The 19,332-nt window shown below is 46.4% G+C and overlaps 1 protein-coding gene across 3 annotated transcripts in view; it reads right to left on the reverse strand.

Annotated features, from left to right (window-relative positions):
* ERICH6 (glutamate rich 6) overlaps window positions 1-19,332 on the reverse strand; it is a 407,363-nt gene that overhangs the window by 161,598 nt on the left and 226,433 nt on the right. The gene's annotated exons all lie outside the window — the stretch shown is intronic.

Consider the following 19,332-nt stretch of genomic DNA (forward strand, 5'->3'; position numbering starts at 1 on the left):
AAAGCTGAGACCTTATTTGTTACTTCTGCTAAAGATTGCTGGATTAACACAGTGTCTGCTCTGGCATGAGGCTAATGCTGCTGTGCTTCTGCTCTCTGAGCCTGTAACAGATTGAGTATCCCCAGAAGACAAGGCTCCTGTGCTCCACGTGTGTTAGATGTTTCTGTAGTTGAGGAATACCCTGAGTGGGAACCCCCAAATGAATCAAAACTACTCTGAGGAAGTCAGACAGCTTCAGGGTTAGGGAAGGCAGCAGGGAATGGATCAGCCTAGCACTGTCTGTCTACCCTTGTTGCCAGTTGATCGATAGAGTAAACAGTGGACAATCAAAAAAATAAACTCTTGACGTCTCCTTTTGAGGTGACCCAGTCCTGCAGCAGACTCCCTTTAGCTCCACAGTTAGCATCGCTGTGTGCAGCCCTGTGCTTGAGGTTTGGGGTTACAGATATTCCAACGAGATTGAATTCATTTATTTCTTTAGACTTTTTACAGATGCTTCTATCACTCTGAAAGGGCTGTTTGTTTTTCCTCGCTTGGGGAGCATAAGAATCTTGCCCTGTTTTAAGCCCCCATCAAGCTCGGCAGTATTGTCAATGTGGGAATCTGAAATGTTTTGACTAGCAACAGAAGGGGCCAGGGTAGCCTGGGTATGCATAGATGGATAAGAGATCATAACCTGCTGCGGGAGAGTTAACACAGACACCATTGGGAGAGGAAATTTACCACCCCATGATGCCTCTCCCGACAAGCCCCTGAACCTCACCCTCAGAGTCTATTAGCTGACTCCTACTGAAAGGAATTCGAAGTAGCTGCAGGGAAGACATCTTCAAGTGTTCCAAGTGACCCAATCTCATGACAAACATCTGAATTCTGCTGTCTTAGCAACTTTGTTGCCTCCTTGCAACAAACACTCCAGCGTAGCTAGCGAAGGATCAGTCTCCCCTTGTTTGAGCTGCTGCGATAATAGTGTCTGCCAAAGAAGACTCTTCCCCTGGTTCAAGTTGCTTATTGCTGCACGCCTGAAGCAGGATGACTGCTATGCCAGACCTGAGTAGCTTTAAGATCGGGTGATCAACTTGAGAAGCACGTCCGTCAGCTGGAACCAAGGGAAAACCTACGCCGTCCTCTGCTGCAATGGCAGGATCAAGATTCCCCACACAAGTTTTGGCTGTGGTGAGAACTGCTTGCCCACCTCGAGGTATGTTTGGGTGCTGTGTTGCTGTAGTATTAAAATGCGACTCCAAGTTGCCAACAGAGAAGCGTAAACACGCTGACTGCCGAATGCCCCGTTGAAGCGCTGTGAGCCCCCACCCATACAGCTGCAACATAAACGCCGAGTATGGATTCTCATAGGTCAGCAGTTGCATGCAATAAACAAACACGCAGCTAGACTAGGAGCAGAGCAATGTGACCATGGTCGGCTACGGTCAGAGAGCAAGTGGGGAGAAAGTTCTCACAGCTGCGGGATCAGCCCAACTTTTTCCTTCCACCTTCAGGCACGTTGTGTAAATCAAAGAGGAGGCATTGATTGACAGTGGTTTAGTGAATGTAGATGATGTTGCAGCTACAGTGTGGATGGTGTAGAGTATAGATGTGTGTAGGAGTCAGGCAGTATTTAATTGTATACATAGCTGTAAGGTGGATGCAATTATATAGTGTGTATTTAGTGTATGATGTACCTGATACTGAAGATGTTGTGTGGACTAGGTAATTGTGTATGGTGTGTGTGTACACATGGAAATGCATGGTGTTTAGGTTGTAGTTAGGGTGTATTTGGCCAAACAGGTGTAATATGGAACTGTATGGGGTGGGTGGTGGTGAGGATGTAGAGTTAACGGGATGTATGGTGCAGGAATCATAGCGAGTAGGTGGTGCTGCATGGTATTTGTGGTGCTGCATGGTATTTGTGGTGTAGAGTTTACATGCTGGTGTAAACATTTGGTGTAGGTGGTGGTGGCCAGGAGAAAGTGAAGGAGAAGAAGTAACATGTACTGGGAGAAGAGGGTAGACTGCAGGAAATTGCTGCTGCCTACTCCTGAGGCCGCAGAGAAAATGAGCAGCGTGGTGAGTAAAGGGAAGCAAGATGGAAAATGTGGGCATAGGGTGCCGATGGTGGCAATGGGTGTAGCTGCTGCAGTAAAGTGTAGGTATTGTAGGTATTAGTACTGGGTGTAGAAAGTGTAGAATATAGTGTAGGCCGATGATGTACACAGTAGTGTATGATGTAGCCATGTCAGCTGTAGGGCATAGGTAGTAAAGAATAGGCTTGTGCTTCACAATGTAGGTGGTGGTGTAAGTTATTGATTGATCGCAATATGAGTTGTATGTGGACAGGTAAGGGCAAGGTGCAGGTGGTGGTGTGTCATGCAATATATAAGTGGTAGAGTAGGTTGAAGGGCATAGATCATATAGTGCCTAGTTTGTGTGATGTAGCTCAAGTAGGGTTCATGTGATGCAATATGTAGTGAGTAGCAGATGATGAAGTCAGATGTAAATTGTTGCATACATGTCAGGTGAAGGGTTCATATGGAGATGTAGGGTTTTCCATGTAGGGGGTAGTACACAGTTGGTGGTTCAGATTATTTGATGTGGTGTAGGTTAAAAGTCTTGATATAGATGAGATGTAGAATATAGGTAGTGATGGAGGTTGCTTGCAGTTGTTTATGTTGTGTTGTCAATGCAGGTCTAAGGCATAAGTGGTTGTAAATAATGTATGGGTTACAGGGTATGTACAGTGATGTGTGCAGTGTAGGTGGGATAGGCTGTGCAGCACAGCATGGATGATGTGTAAGTGTAAACCTTTAAACAGAGTTTTTGTAGCAGGTGGAGTAGCAAGTTATTAGTGTTTGTGTAAGATGGAAAGGGGTAGGGTGTAAGTGATGATGTGTAGTGTGCAGAGCAAGACTTTATGTGGGGGGCGCTAGAGGGCGCACTGCGGAATGGCTGCCTCTTGAGACAGCTCCGCCGGCCGGTGACAACTAACGGGAAACAATAGCGTACAGCAGGTGATACCACTACTAAAAACGACCTGTAGCGCAATCGGAGAGTGTGGAGAACATATTGGCGCACTCTGATTGTTGAACCGACTGCTGGTGTTCCCGAAATCGGCCCTTGAGACCGGAGTGCTGGAGATTGCATTCGGCCAAGATGGCGGCCCTGTGTACTCAATGGGTGGAGAAATCGCCCGATGAACTGCAGTGAGGGACGACGCAAGTAAATATCGGGTAACGTCGTGCGACCTGGAGAGCCCTGGCGGTATATATAACCTGTGACTGGGAAGCGGCATAACGTGAAGAAGCGCATAATTAATTGGCGGGGTCTGTGAAATATCGGTGCAGCGCACGTAACTGGACGCCGCGCTGCCTTTGTCATATAGACGAGACCCCATGTCATGATTCTGCGTACCCATACTCATGATGTGCTACACACATCCCGAAGTCATGTGCAGAGTTTTTTCCCTTAATAAAACCCACCCCTATCCCGTGCTCCCCGCACGCATCAAAGTCAGTGTGATTGGGTGTACTTTTATGTTATGTCATGCCTCTCACCACATAGGTTTCTTTTGTATTTTACTTGCTTAGTCTTGTACCTTTTCACTTTTGTGTTGTTTGGCATTGGTTTGGGGGCTTGTGAACTCAGTGTATCCGAGTTCTAACCTTCGCGTATTGCTCAAAGAGACGATGCCCCTGTGAAGGTCTCATGCCTCCTGTCCCCGCATCCCTGCACGCTCCTTTTTGGTGCGCGTCCAAGGGGGATTGCAGGCAACGTCTTCGCGCACGTTCTAGTGCGTAGCTGGGAGCGGCTGGGTGCGGTCCTGTATTTAAACCGCACCCAGCCTTCTGGAAGGCGCTTTGCCTTCAGATTTCTCGAGGAGAAGGTCGCGTCTGCTGGAGTGACTCACCGGAAGGTACATCCGATCCTGGCAAGTCTTCACGGCGGCTCTTCTCATTTCCCGGAGCAAGCATCTGGAACTCAAATTTGAAAGCTAAGTACTTTACTTAATTTAAGGCGCCCTTCGCAAGAAAGGTCAACAGAATTTTTGGAACATTCTTTTGCAGAAGATTATGCAAGAAGAAGACTTGGGACATTTTATGCATCATAGTATTTTGAAGAACATTTGTCTTTTCATTTCTTGAATTTGTTAAACTGTGAACTGATTTAATAATAATGATGGTTTAAATTTCTGCTGCTCAAAAAAGGTGTTAGAAGAAAGACATTTAGGATTAGGTGTTCTCTTGGTCTATGTTTATCTTTATAGTTCTTTCTAGTGACAACGACACGAACCCCCCAGACCAAGAAGCAAGAAGTTTATATCAAGTAAGTTTTAGGAATAGATAGGACGACTTGCAAGGGTCTTTTAAAGAATGTAAAGTAATCCTTCCTATTTTTTGCGTCAATTTCTAGACCAACCAGCCGACATCTCACCAGCTGACCACTAATCCTAGAGGACGTCTGACGACTTCGTCACCTCAATCAATCAAAGAAATACTGGACGAAGGCCAACAACTTCCTGATCGCAGGTAGGGGAATCGCAAAAGTCGCCACACTGATTTTAGGAATTCACACTAGACAGATAGGGTTTGTAATAGGCCTTAGAATAGTTAGGGGAGAAAACCTTCTGACCTGAATACTAAAGTCTTCGGTGCTTGTTGCTTCGCAGGTCGACAGCAAGAACCAAAGTCTTCTCTTCAACGTCCAGTACCGGCCCTCCTCCCTGGTTCCTAGTTTAAACCTTGCTGTATACTTCAGAACCAGTAAGTTTGGATTAGAGATTAGGGAAGTTGGTCCCTTGCGTCTCTGCGAAATCATCCACGTCATCCAAGAGGGCTTCAGCCAAGACAAGGTAAGGGACGACGTGGTTTGCTTTGACAGAAGGCAAAGCCCACGTAGATAATTTCGCCCGGACGCAATGGACCATGTGAATATGCAGGATTTGGCCGCAGTTTTAGAGGCAATTAGACAGGATAACGCAGCCTTACGTAGGGATGTGTCCTCTCTCCAAGACTCGATTCAGCAGAAGTCAGTCTTGAAACCAACCACTTTTCAGAGTCCATCTTCTAGTTCTGATTCTACGACACAAATCCAAGTGGTAACTCCGTTCCCCACCCCCTTAGCCCCTCCTGAGAGGTTTTATGGGGATTGTAATAAATTCTCGGTGTTTTTACAACAATGCCACTTACATTTTATAGCTAAGACTACAGCTTTTCCTGACGATTCCTCCAGAGTAGCATTTATGTTATCCTATATGGGTGGAGATGCAGCTCTATGGTCGGTTCCTTTAGTAGAGAATGATGATCGAATTTTGTATAATTTTAAGGATTTCGAGAGGGCCTTAAAAAAGATGTTTGCAAAACATCTTTTTGTTCAATCGGCAGACAATGAGCTTTTAGGTTTAAAGCAAGGATCTTCTGATCTTTTACATTATATATCTACCTTCAACCGATTGGTTTTAGAGGCAGATTGGCCGTATGATAAAAGAGTCTCTATCTTTTACAGAGGTTTAAGGGAGGAATTAAAGGACATGATAACCCAGATCCTAGAGCCCCCAGAGGACATAAGTGCCTTCATTGACTTAGTGGTTAAGCTAAATCATCGCATTTCCGAGAGAAAAGGAGAAAGAGGGAAGTCAGAGCATAAGGTAGTTTTCTTTAAGGAAAGATCTGCTCCAAATCGAGAAACTGGTGCAAAACCAGATTCTGTTGAACCCATGCAAATAGGTTCTATCCGAGGTCCTTTATCAAAGGAGGAAAAGGAAAAGAGGCGACGTTTAAATCAATGCCTATATTGTGGGAAGACAGGACACTTTGTAAAGGAATGCCCCACACGACCAAATAAGTTTAAGACCAAAGTCTCTGATGTAGCCAGTACACAGGAAAAGTCGGAAAACTAGAAAACTCGGTAAAAAGAGAGGTCAGTTTATCGGGTAGTTTTTCTAGTTTGGCCTCAACTCTTCCTCCCATTGGTTTTAGACATTTTTCTATCCTTGTTGAACTCCGAGGTCTGCTTCCTGAATCTCACACAAGAAAGGTTGAAGCCATTATAGATTCCGGGGCTACAGGAAATTTTATAGATTCCCAATTCTTCCTACAGTTAGGTTTTACATCAGTGTTTAAGGATCACCCAGAAACTGTCAGAGCAGTTGATGGTAAAGAGTTGACTTCAGGGCTTGTAAATAGACAGACTGAACCTTTAGAAATGGATTGTTCTCCTATACATCTAGAAAAGATACAATTCGACATAATTGACGCTCCCCAATTTAAGATGATTCTAGGGATACCCTGGTTAGTAAAACATAACCCAAGTATAGATTGGGTAACCAAGGTAATCACCTTTAAGTCGTCCACTTGTACTGAACATTGTTTCCTCTTAGATAGATCTAAGGATGTGGTCCAAGGTTTTGATTTTGGAATAGAGATGGACCCAAAAAAGGTAGAAGCAGTAACAACTTGGCCAAGCCCCACTACTGTGAAACAAATTCAAAGTTTCCTAGGCTTTGCAAACTTTTACCGAAGATTTATTCAAAACTTTTCTCAAATCATTACACCTATAACCAAGTTATTGAGAAAAGGAGTAAAATTTTTATGGACCTCTGATGCTGATGAAGCCTTTCAAATCCTAAAAAAGAGGTTTACCATGGCCCCAATCTTATGTCATCCAGACCCTAACCAACCGTTTATCGTAGAAGCAGACGCATCTCAATATGCGTTAGGAGGTATTCTTTCACAACGAAATTCTGATACTGGCCAAATGCACCCGATAGCATACTTCTCTAGAAAATTGTCTGAAGCTGAACAGAATTATGCAATCGCCGATAAGGAGTTATTGGCAATAAAGGCTGTGTTTGAAGAATGGCGCCACTACCTGTTAGGGGCTCGTCATCCAGTAACTATCTATACGGACCACAGAAACCTTCAAGCTCTAAGATCTGTAAAAGCTCTGACTGCTAGACAGTTACGTTGGTCTATGTTCTTCAATGACTATAATTTTGTAATAACTTATCGTCCAGGGAAAGAGAACTTAAAAGCGGATGCTTTATCTAGGATTGGAGACAAAGGCCCAGAACTACCTGAAATTGTCCACCCTGTAATCCCAACTTCTTGTTTTCAGGGAAGTATATCCATGAGTGATATTGTCAATAACATCAAAGAGGCTTTGAAAGAAAAGGATGTTGAGATGTGGAAAAAAGATCATCCTTTTCTATATGAGAAAGATAATTTGTTGATGGTACATGACTTGATTTTCGTTCCTACTGAAAAGATCCAAAAATCCATAATCCATCTTCACCATGACACTATGTTATCCGCTCACCCCAGTATCTTGAAAACTATGGAACTTATTAAACGAACCTTTTGGTGGCCTCTTATGGTCAAAGACGTTCAGCAATTTGTTGAAACTTGCAGTATTTGCATTCAACACAAGACTTCTCATCAACCTCCTAGTGGATTGTTAATGCCTCTGCCAATTCCACCTCAACCCTGGCATACTATTTCGTTAGATGTTATTGTCGAACTACCTGAAACCAAGAAGGGATTTAATACAATTCTAACTGTTGTAGATCAGTTCACGCGTATGGCCCATTTTATTCCTTTAAAAAAGCTTCCCACTGCCTTAGAACTAGCTCATGTAATTATGACACAAGTGATAAGATTACACGGTATTCCTTCTGTGGTTATTTCAGAGAGGGGTTCACAATTTATTTCAAAGGTTTGGCAAAAACTGGGTTCATTGTTACATATGGATGTTCGTTTATCTTCTAGTTATCATCCCCAAACTGATGGTTTAACCGAACGAACTAATCAAACTATCGAACAATATCTCCGTTGTATGTTGCCTAGTGTTCCTGAAGAATGGTCAGATCTTTTAAGCCCCTTGGAGTTCGCCTATAATAATTCAGAACATTCTTCTATCAAAATGTCTCCGTTCTTTTGTAATTTTGGATTTCATCCCAAAAACATTCCCGAAAGTTCTAAAACCTGTGATTCTGTACCTGCAATTTCTGACTATGTATCCAAGGTATTCACCATTCAGGAAGAAGCTAAATTCAACTTGGCTAAAGCAAAAGAATGTCAAGAGGAAGCCAAGGATAAACATCGATCTGAGCAACCTCAGTATACTGTTGGTGATAAAGTGTGGTTGAGTACTAAAAATTTAAAGCTAAAGGGAAACAGGAAATTCAATCCAAAGTTTATTGGCCCCTTTCCTATTGAAAAGGTACTTAACCCAGTTTGTGTGAGGCTGACTCTTCCCCGCAAATACTTGATACACCCGGTTTTTCATGTCTCTCTGGTCAAACCATTCCATCCCCAGACTCGTGTTTCTAAATCTCCGCCTTCCATCATGATTGAGGATCACCCCGAATTTGAGGTCAAGACAATCTTAGATTCCAAAAGAGTTAGGGGAAAACTTTTTTACCTCGTTGATTGGAAAGGGTATGGCCCAGAGGAAAGATCATGGGAACCTTTGGAACATCTAAAAAACTCTCCTAGATTGGTCCGATCCTTCCATCTAAGACACCCTGAGAAACCTAGGCCCATTTCCACTGTTCTTGGGGGGATCTTGAGGAGGGAGTACTGTCATGATTCTGCGTATCCATACTCATGATGTGCTACACACATCCCGAAGTCATGTGCAGAGTTTTTTCCCTTAATAAAACCCACCCCTATCCCGTGCTCCCCGCACGCATCAAAGTCAGTGTGATTGGGTGTACTTTTATGTTATGTCATGCCTCTCACCACATAGGTTTCTTTTGTATTTTACTTGCTTAGTCTTGTACCTTTTCACTTTTGTGTTGTTTGGCATTGGTTTGGGGGCTTGTGAACTCAGTGTATCCGAGTTCTAACCTTCGCGTATTGCTCAAAGAGACGATGCCCCTGTGAAGGTCTCATGCCTCCTGTCCCCGCATCCCTGCACGCTCCTTTTTGGTGCGCGTCCAAGGGGGATTGCAGGCAACGTCTTCGCGCACGTTCTAGTGCGTAGCTGGGAGCGGCTGGGTGCGGTCCTGTATTTAAACCGCACCCAGCCTTCTGGAAGGCGCTTTGCCTTCAGATTTCTCGAGGAGAAGGTCGCGTCTGCTGGAGTGACTCACCGGAAGGTACATCCGATCCTGGCAAGTCTTCACGGCGGCTCTTCTCATTTCCCGGAGCAAGCATCTGGAACTCAAATTTGAAAGCTAAGTACTTTACTTAATTTAAGGCGCCCTTCGCAAGAAAGGTCAACAGAATTTTTGGAACATTCTTTTGCAGAAGATTATGCAAGAAGAAGACTTGGGACATTTTATGCATCATAGTATTTTGAAGAACATTTGTCTTTTTATTTCTTGAATTTGTTAAACTGTGAACTGATTTAATAATAATGATGGTTTAAATTTCTGCTGCTCAAAAAAGGTGTTAGAAGAAAGACATTTAGGATTAGGTGTTCTCTTGGTCTATGTTTATCTTTATAGTTCTTTCTAGTGACAACGACACGAACCCCCCAGACCAAGAAGCAAGAAGTTTATATCAAGTAAGTTTTAGGAATAGATAGGACGACTTGCAAGGGTCTTTTAAAGAATGTAAAGTAATCCTTCCTATTTTTTGCGTCAATTTCTAGACCAACCAGCCGACATCTCACCAGCTGACCACTAATCCTAGAGGACGTCTGACGACTTCGTCACCTCAATCAATCAAAGAAATACTGGACGAAGGCCAACAACTTCCTGATCGCAGGTAGGGGAATCGCAAAAGTCGCCACACTGATTTTAGGAATTCACACTAGACAGATAGGGTTTGTAATAGGCCTTAGAATAGTTAGGGGAGAAAACCTTCTGACCTGAATACTAAAGTCTTCGGTGCTTGTTGCTTCGCAGGTCGACAGCAAGAACCAAAGTCTTCTCTTCAACGTCCAGTACCGGCCCTCCTCCCTGGTTCCTAGTTTAAACCTTGCTGTATACTTCAGAACCAGTAAGTTTGGATTAGAGATTAGGGAAGTTGGTCCCTTGCGTCTCTGCGAAATCATCCACGTCATCCAAGAGGGCTTCAGCCAAGACAAGGTAAGGGACGACGTGGTTTGCTTTGACACCCCAGTGCTGCGCTGCGTTACTTTCCATCTGCTGACGTGCATGCTATGGAGCAAAAAGAATTAATGCCGGCACTCGGCTGGTGACACCCATTCATTGATGTGAGAAGCTGCACTGAGACGGCGTGCGAACTGGCGACACAAGATGGCGGCGCCCGCAGTGTAGAAAGGTGCGGAGGAAGCGGGGCACCTGGTGACGGGTGGCGGAGTACAGCTGTGGAGGCAACCAGCGGAGAGACCTTGAGGTAGGCGGCACGGCTTACAGAGAGCGGGACCCGGCTGCGAGGTGACTGGCAGTCATCGGGTGGTGACATCGGGACTGGTGACGCTCCAAAACGGCGCGAAACAGGGAAGTGGGGCAACAAAGGGAAAGTAAAGAGGCGGCGAAAGTGTGCAGAGCCTGAACGGCACTCATAGACAATTGGCATCCCGCGTGTGACAATACCGGGCTGAACAGCGGGGCTTGGAGCTGCGACCTTGTGGGCCATACTGGCATGACTCCTAACAGGATAACTTTCACTTAACTACCATTGTTGTTTCTAGCTGACCGTTACTGTGCTGCAATACATACAGACATGTGAGCGAGTGCAGCGATCTATCTGCAGGACACCGCTGCTATTGCAGACAGCTGGGCTGGCAGTGCGCTAGTGAATGTTGGAAAGCGCGAAGTGTTTGGAAGCGACCCCCGCAAGCGCCCTAACATATAGCAATTGTAGATCGCTGTTATATCTTTGTCAGGCACCATGGGTAAACCGGAGAAGGTGCAAACCAAACTGCCCTTTGACAATAAAAAAACTACGAAAGGGGCCACGGCACCAGCAGACGCTGACATGGACACTGACGCAGAGGCGCAAAACAACATGGAAACGACTCTGAGAGCCATCCACAAAAGCTTGCAAGATGTGCATAGTAAATTAGATTCCATCACGCAGAGAGTCGATAACATGGCTGCGAAACTCGACAAACATGGAGAGCGACTAGAAGAAGCCGAAACAAGGTTATCAGCTGTGGAAGATGAGTTCCACGCGACGACACAGAAGTGCGCTGAGATGGACAGAGTATTGGAGGTCATTAAAAATAAGTACAAGGAGTTGGAGGCGAGATCCCGCCGCAATAATATACGCATAGCGGATGTCCCTGAATCGACCAACACTGGGAAGATGGAGTCGTATGTGGAGGACTTGCTGAAAACGATATTTGGGGCTGACCAACTGTCCATGGTGTTCATTGTCGAGCGGGCCCACAGAACGCTGGCGCCGAGACCGAAGCCAGGAGCCCCTCCACGCCAGATAGTGGCACGTCTGCTCAACTATAGGGATAGGGACGTACTACTGAAACTGGCAAGGGAGAAACAAGAGATTGAACATCAAGGTAACAAGCTACAATTCTACCCAGACTTCACCGTCAATGTACAGATGGCGCGGAAAGAATACGCGTCGGCGAAACAGAAACTGAGAGAGATGGAGATCACCTAAGCAATGCTCTACCCAGCTAGGTTGAAAATAGCTACAGATGGTAAATCAGTGATATGCCAAACCCCCAAGGAAGCGAACGACTATATTAAACGGTTGGGACAACGTCGAAAGGAACAAAGGCGTCAGGCGCAAAATCATGACTCTGACTGAGTAAACGGAAACAGCGAGTCTCGAGCTATATCGGCGATGACCTTGCCCACGACATGGAACGCACAGAAAGCGGAACTACATTTTATGTCATATGTGGTAAAGGGAATAAACTGTCAGATGAAGGATAGAACTACAAATATCCCACTGGTGTGGAGAAAAGCTAGCTCTCATAAATGTGCGCAGCGGAGGCTGTGCAGATTGTTACTGGTCTATTTATTGCTGCGATGGCTGGCGATGATTGCCGCTGTGGTGGGATGATGCTATATCGCACTGTGCCCGGAAGATTTGGGGGAAAGAGGTGAAGAGCGGTAACGTACTGTACTCCTTCCTGTGTGCGCAGTTGTTGACACAATGTCTGGGACATGCAGAGAGAGAGGGGTACATTGATTAGACACCCTGCACGGGCTAATGGCTGCCTTTCAGAACTGTCTGACTTTAGCCAGAGCTGTTTTTTGCGGGAGGTATATAAGTGAGAAATGCAATGCGCTAATGCTGTGGCCACGCACGGTTACTAGACTTCGCTACTTGTGCACACAGGTATACCTGCTCTACACACGGTACTCTGGCCACATCCACTATGCTGGATGCAGTCGTGTGACCCGAGCGGACCCTCCCATAGGGTGTCCCCCTACGATGGTACTGTTTTGTTAGTTGTTAAACCTAGGGTATGTCTTTGGCATGATTGGGGTGCTGAAGTGGGCGGGGGGAGGTGGGGTGGAGTTGGGGAAAGTTGGTTTGTGGAACTGTATTTGAGAAGCACTGCTAAAATCCGTGAGAGACATGTATCGTTTCGTAAGATGCGTAAGCTGCTGATGTCACATTTCACATCCCAGAAAGCTGTTAACATCTGGCAAATGTTAGTATTAGAGATAAGACATGATGGAGGACAAACACGCCAGTAACTTAAAGCTGTTAACATGGAACGTACGTGGCTTGAACAACCCCAAGAAAATTAGGAAAATACTAGCATACCTGACACGATTGCACATTGACATAGCCTATATTCAAGAGACGCACATGGATCCACATGCACAGACGCGCATTGGTATTAGGTGGGCGGAAGCATCATATAGTGCGGCCTACTCCTCGTATTCCAGGGGGGTACTCATATTGGTACGGCGCGGGTTGAATTTCAAAATGGAGCAAGTGCATACAGACAATGAAGGGAGATATGTAATTGTCACAGGCACCCTTAGGGGACATAGACTCCACCTACTGAACATATACGCCCCAAACGTAGACGACCCTCAATGTTTCAGAAATATGTGGACAAAATTATCTGAACTGCCAAATATCCCAGTGCTTTGGGGAGGAGACTTTAACATGGCCTTAAACGACGATGTTGACAGATCGGAGGCATCGACAGAGACACACAAAAAAGCGTTGCAAACACTACATGACATAATGATAGATAGACACCTAGCGGAATTATGGAGAATAAAACATCCAGACAAACGTGAGGCTACACACACGACAGCGGCCTATGACAGCTGATCGCGGATAGATTATTGGATTGGGTCACCAGAGGTACTACAATGGATGGTGGAAGCCAACCACCTTCCAAGGACGCTGTCTGACCACAACCCGGTGCTGCTCACACTTATGATGCCTAACTATATACCCCCCCTTTCAGTTGGCGATTCAAGGAAAAAGCCCTACAAGACCCGTGCTATAGTAACACGATCAGTAAAGCAATAACGGATTATTTTGAACTGAATGCGGCTACCACGGACGATCCAGGAATCCTGTGGGAGGCCTTTAAGGCCACAATTAGGGGGGTCTGTATTAGCACAAATGCGGGTATATTGAAAGACCTAAGACAGCAATTGGAGAAAAGTGAAGCTGACATAAGGAGACTTGAATTGGAATATGCTGTGTCACAAGACCCAGGCATCTTGGGTAAAATTCGACTTGAACTGACAGAATATCAAAAAAATGCAGAAGCGGAACTAGTATGTGCACAAACGGAAGTTGGCAAGGAGATATGGGGAGGCAGGAAGGCCTGGGGCTACACTGGCAGGTACAATTTGTGTACAGAAGCCGCCACAAGTCGTAGAGGCGGTGGGAGATAAAGATGGGGTGTTGCAACATGACACGAACGGCATATTGGAGGCATTCCGGCATACGTTTGGACAGCTATATGAAGCTGACAAGACCGCTCCGGCGGATGAAATAGCGCAATACTGTGACACGGTTGCACTGGCTTGGCTGTCGGATGCTCAGAGGCAATACCTCTCCCAACCAGTCACAGTAGAGGAGGTAACGGAGATAATAAAGGCGCTACCAAATGGTAAAGCACCCGGCCCGGACGGGTTCACGGGGGAATTTTATAAAGCATTTGTGGACTTGCTGGCCCCCCATGTGGTGGCTATGCTGGGTGATGCACACTAGAAGGGCACACTGCCGGCCTCCATGCGGGAGGCTATGATTATAGCGCTGTTGAAACCAGACATGGCCCCGCGAAGTGCGATTCCTACAGGCCACTATCGCTTATCAATGTTGACACCAAAATACTTTCTAAGATCCTAGCGAGGAGACTGCAAATTTTAATGACGAGACTAGTCCTTCCGAACAATCAGGCTTTATCCCACTAGAGCGACTTCCCACAACACGAGAACCCTGTTAGCACTGTCTCACTATTTGACCCCAGAGACGAAAGCGGCAGCGGTACTATTAGACGCTGCAAAAGCATTTAACACCATTGCTTGGGTATATCTGCTCACGATACTGAGTAGAATGGGTTTCCCACCAATGTTCATGCAATGGGTGGCGCTCCTTTATACCAAACCTGTAGCACGAATTAGAGTTAACAAATATGTTTCGGACCCTATAGATATAGCAAGGGGCACACGACAAGGATGCCCACTCTCCCCCCTCTTATTTACCATAGCAATAGAACCCCTAGCATGCAAAATTAGACAGGAATATCATCACTCGGCACTGCAGTTCCCTCAACGGCCACTTCACATTTCGCTCTACGCGGACGACGTGCTGTTATATGTACGAGATCCGAAGGAGAATTTGAACCCGCTCTTAAGGGAATTTGTTAAATTTAGATACCACTCTGGGCTTAATATTAACTGGTCAAAATCCACGATCATACCCCTCACTGATAGTACTCTATCCATCCAACTAAATTACCCCTTGGACTGGCAAACGGACCCAGTAAGGTATTTGGGAGTGTGGTTTCCACAGATACCCTGAAGAGGTGATCCGCACGAACTATGGCAGAGTGTTAGCAGGACTGGAACAGAAAATAGACAGGTGGATACAATTGCCATTATCGATGGCGGATAGGATAGCAATAGTTAAAATGGTGCTGCTACCAAAACGACTTTATCTATTTAATAATATCCTGATAAAACCACCGAAGCCTGTATTCCAGGCAATGAAATCAGCTACTCTAAAATTGATCTGGGCAGGAAAGACGGCTAGAATAGACCTCCACACTCTGACACTGCCGTATGCAAAAGGGGGATTTAAAGTCCCAGATTTTCTACTGTACTACCTTTGCGTGCAAGCACAATATGCACACTTTTGGTATCACCCCATCCCATTCCTCACACATGTAGCGGTGGAAGAAGGTGACGCCCTCCCTGTACCACTAGATGCAGTTCTGTCGCACGTACGGCCGCAATTGCACAAAAAAGATATTAATACAGTGGATGCTACATCGGCAGCGTGGCAGATCATAGCAAAAAAAGTGAACAAACAACCACTTTACACACCAGAAATGCCACTGCACCATCACCAGGCACTATCGGTTACACGAGAGACGGTGGGTATGGAACTACTTAAAGAAGTGGGTTTTGAAACACTAGGGGATCTATATCATGAAGGTACAGTTAAAAAGTTAGAAGACCTGACATATATGCAGAATCAATCCTTGCTATTTAAATTTACGTACTATAGACTACAGTGTGCACTAAGGGCACACTATCCCACCTACCCAGCAGAACCTGACACTCTACTGACACTGCAATTGCTCATCACTTCATCTAACCCGAGACACTTCGTGTCGAAATTGTACGCTGCATTGCAAACTAAAATAGGAGATACTGCGGGTAAAGCGATCCAGAAATGGAATCTGTGCTTAGAAGCACCACTAACTGATGAGGAATGGAATGCAGCAGGCATGATTACTGAAATACTACCACCAAATGGGAACCTAAGACTCATACATTTTAGATATTTACATCACACCTACCACACGCCTCAACGCCTACACAAATTCAGCCTGCGAGAAGACTCTAGGTGTCAACGATGTGGGATGGAAAATGCGGATTTTATACATATGGCATGGTATTGTAGAGAGGTGGCTCAATTTTGGATGGAGGTAACGGAAATGCTGGGTAAGATGGTGGGAACGGAGATACAATGTACTATAAGATCGTGCCTTCTAAGTCTACTACAAAATGTTAAAGCGGGAAAACGCACATTTTGAGTACTGGCACTACTACTGGCCAAAAGTAACATAGCAATGTGTTGGGGTGGTAAGAAGACGCCACAAATAAAACAATGGGTAAGTGATATGGTATATTGTAAAGACACTATCAAACTGTATGAGGAAGAGCTTCCGATACGAGCACGGCCTAAGGACTATTGGCATTATCTAGTGGATTATCTATCAGGATTGGACGTACAGCTGGAATAACATTGAGGTAGACTGTTTTAGATGTGACATAATATGTGTTATGTTATGTTATGTTAAATAAATTTCTTAAGCGCGACTAACACCATTAGGTTTCTTGGCGCTGATGTATGTAGTGAATGTGTATGCTTGTGTATGTAGTGAAAAGTACCATATTGGATATGGAGTGTTGAAATGCAGTTCTGTTGTATGGGGCGGATAAGCCTCAATGTTGGACATTGTCTGTCCTAAGTTGATTTCTTTTGAAATACCAATAAATAAAAAAAATAAAAAAAATAAAAAAAAGATACGCTAACAAAGTGCGCAAGAAGGAACACAAAAAAACAGAGCAAGACTTTATGTCATAAGTGGTGGCATAGTAGGGCGTGGGAAGAGTTGTGTGTTGGGTTGTATATTGGAGGAAATAGTGTAGTATATAGGTAGTGTAGGACATAGGTGACAGTTCAGGAATAGCTAGTGGTGTAGGTGTAGATTTTCAGTGTAGAGCCAAAGGAGTGAAGAAGATGGTGCAAATGAAAGGGTGGTAAGAGACTGTTGCTTGTTCCTAGATCCCACTTGAGGCATGAGTAGTTTGTGGAAGAGATGATGAAGGAGCAACACGGAAGGGAGAGGTAGCAAGGAGGCAGATATTCGGGAAGCACAGCTGACTACTCCTGCACTCAAGCTGATAGGAGAGAATTGCAAGACCATAAAGGATGAAGCAATGTCTGTGGGTGTGAATTTAGGGTGAGTTGGTTGTACAGTGCCAGTAATGGTGTAGGTTATGGGGTATATTTATGAGCTTTGTGGAGCAGGGCAGTGCAGCAAGTCACCTTGCTGCACTGCCCTGTGTAAAAGGGAAAGAGCAGGAATGCGCCATATTTATCCAATATGGCACATTCCTGACCTTTTATTTTGTGCTGATGCTGTTTTAGCAGCCTAGCTCCAACACAGTTACCCATGCACCATGGTACTGTGTTGTAGGAAGTATAGAAAGAGGAAAAAACTAGGAGAAATAAAGATATTTCTCCTTGTGATGCCTCTCCAGGGGAGGTGTATCTTTTTGGCGCATTACCAGGTTTACAAGTTCTTGTAACTCTGGGAATGCATAAAAAACCATTGGAGTTGCGTGGAAACACCCGCATAATGCCCATCAATCAATCAATCAATCATAACATTTGTATAGCGCACTACTCACCCGGAGGGGTCTCAAGGCGCTGGGGGAGAGGGGTCCACTACTGCTCGAAAAGCCAGGTCTTGAGTTGCTTCCTAAAGGAGAGATGGTCCTGGGTTAGCCGGAGGTGGATGGGGAGGGAGTTCCATGTCTTGGCTGCCAGGTAGGAGAAGGATCTTCCTCCGGTGGTGGCTCTGCGGATGCGTGGAACGGCAGCGAGGGCGAGGCTGGTCGATCGTAGCTGGCGGGTGGGAGTGTAGAAGGTCAGGCGGTTGTTGAGGTACCTGGGGCCCAGGTCGTGGAGAGCCTTGTGTGCGTGGGTGAGGAGTCTGAACGTGATCCTCTTGCTGACGGGGAGCCAGTGCAGGTCTCTCAGGTGTCCGGAGATGTGGCTGTGTCGGGGGATGTCCAGGACGAGTCGTGCGGAGGCGTTCTGGATGCGTTGGAGTCTTTTCTGAAGTTTGGCTGTGGTTCCGGCGTAGAGGGTGTTTCCATAGTCCAGTCGGCTGGTGACGAATGCCTGGGTGACCGTCTTCCTGATTTCGGTGGGGATCCACCGGAAGATCTTTCGGAGCATGCGCAGGGTGTTGAAGCACGATGATGAGACGCGTTGACTTGTCTGGTCATTGAGAGGGAGGAGTCCAGGATGAAGCCCAGGTTACGTGCGTGGTCCGTTGGTTTGGGAGTAGTGCCCAGGGCAGGGGGCCACCAGGAGTCGTCCCAGGTGGAGGGTGATGATCCCAAGATGAGGACTTCCGTCTTGTCTGAGTTCAGTTTCAGGCGGCTGTTCTTCATCCACTCGGCGACGTCTTTCATCCCTTCGTGTAGGCTGGTTCTGGCGGTGGCGGGGTTGTTGGTGAGGGAGAGGATCAGCTGGGTGTCGTCGGCGTAGGATATGATGTTGACGTTGTGTTGGCGTGCGATGGCCGCGAGGGGGCTCATGTAGACGTTGAAGAGGGTGGGGCTGAGTGATGATCCTTGTGGTACGCCACAGATGACTTCGGTGGCCTCGGATCTGAACGGGGGGAGGCGGACTCTCTGGGTTCTTCCGGCGAGGAACGAGATGATCCACTCCAGTGCCTTCTCTTGGATTCCGATGTTGCTGAAGCGCTGCACTAGGGTGCGGTGGCAGACAGTGTCGAACGCTGCGGAGAGGTCCAGGAGGATGAGGGCCGCTGTTTCCCCGTTGTCGAGCAGGGATCTGATGTCGTCAGTGGCTGTGATGAGGGCGGTCTCGGTGCTGTAGTTGGCTCGGAAACCAGACTGCGAGTGGTCGAAGGATCCGTTTGTCTCGAGGAAGGTGGCAAGCTGTCTGTTGACGGTCTTCTTGATGACTTTGGCAGGAAAAGGGAGGAGCGAGATGGGGCGGTAGTTCTTGAGGTCGGTGGGGTCCGCTGTTGGTTTCTTCAGGAGGGCGAAGAGCTTGGCGTGCTTCCAGCTCTCCGGGAAGGTGGCGGTGTTGAAGGAGGTGTTGACGATGTCCCGGAGTTGGGGTGCGATGATGGAGTCGGCCTTGTTGAAGACGTGGTGGGGGCAAGGGTCGGTTGGTGATCTGGAGTGGATGGTGTTCATCGTGCGGGTGGTGTCTTCGGTGCTGACCGGGGTCCAGGCACGGAGGGTGGTGGTGGGGGGCGTTGGTTCTGAGGTTGGTTGCGTGGTCTGTGCGACAAAGCTGTTGTGTATGTCGGCGATTTTGCTGTGAAAGAACGAGGCGAGTGAGTCGCAGAGGTCTTGCGAGGGAGTGATGTTGTTGTTTCCGGCGTTGGGGTTGGAGAGCTCTTTGACGATGCTGAAGAGTTCCTTGCTGTTGTGGGCATTGTTGTCCAGTCGTTCTTTGAATGCTGTCTTCT

Source organism: Lissotriton helveticus, chromosome 11, assembly GCF_964261635.1.
Source record: "Lissotriton helveticus chromosome 11, aLisHel1.1, whole genome shotgun sequence".
Taxonomy (NCBI): Eukaryota; Metazoa; Chordata; class Amphibia; order Caudata; family Salamandridae; genus Lissotriton; species Lissotriton helveticus.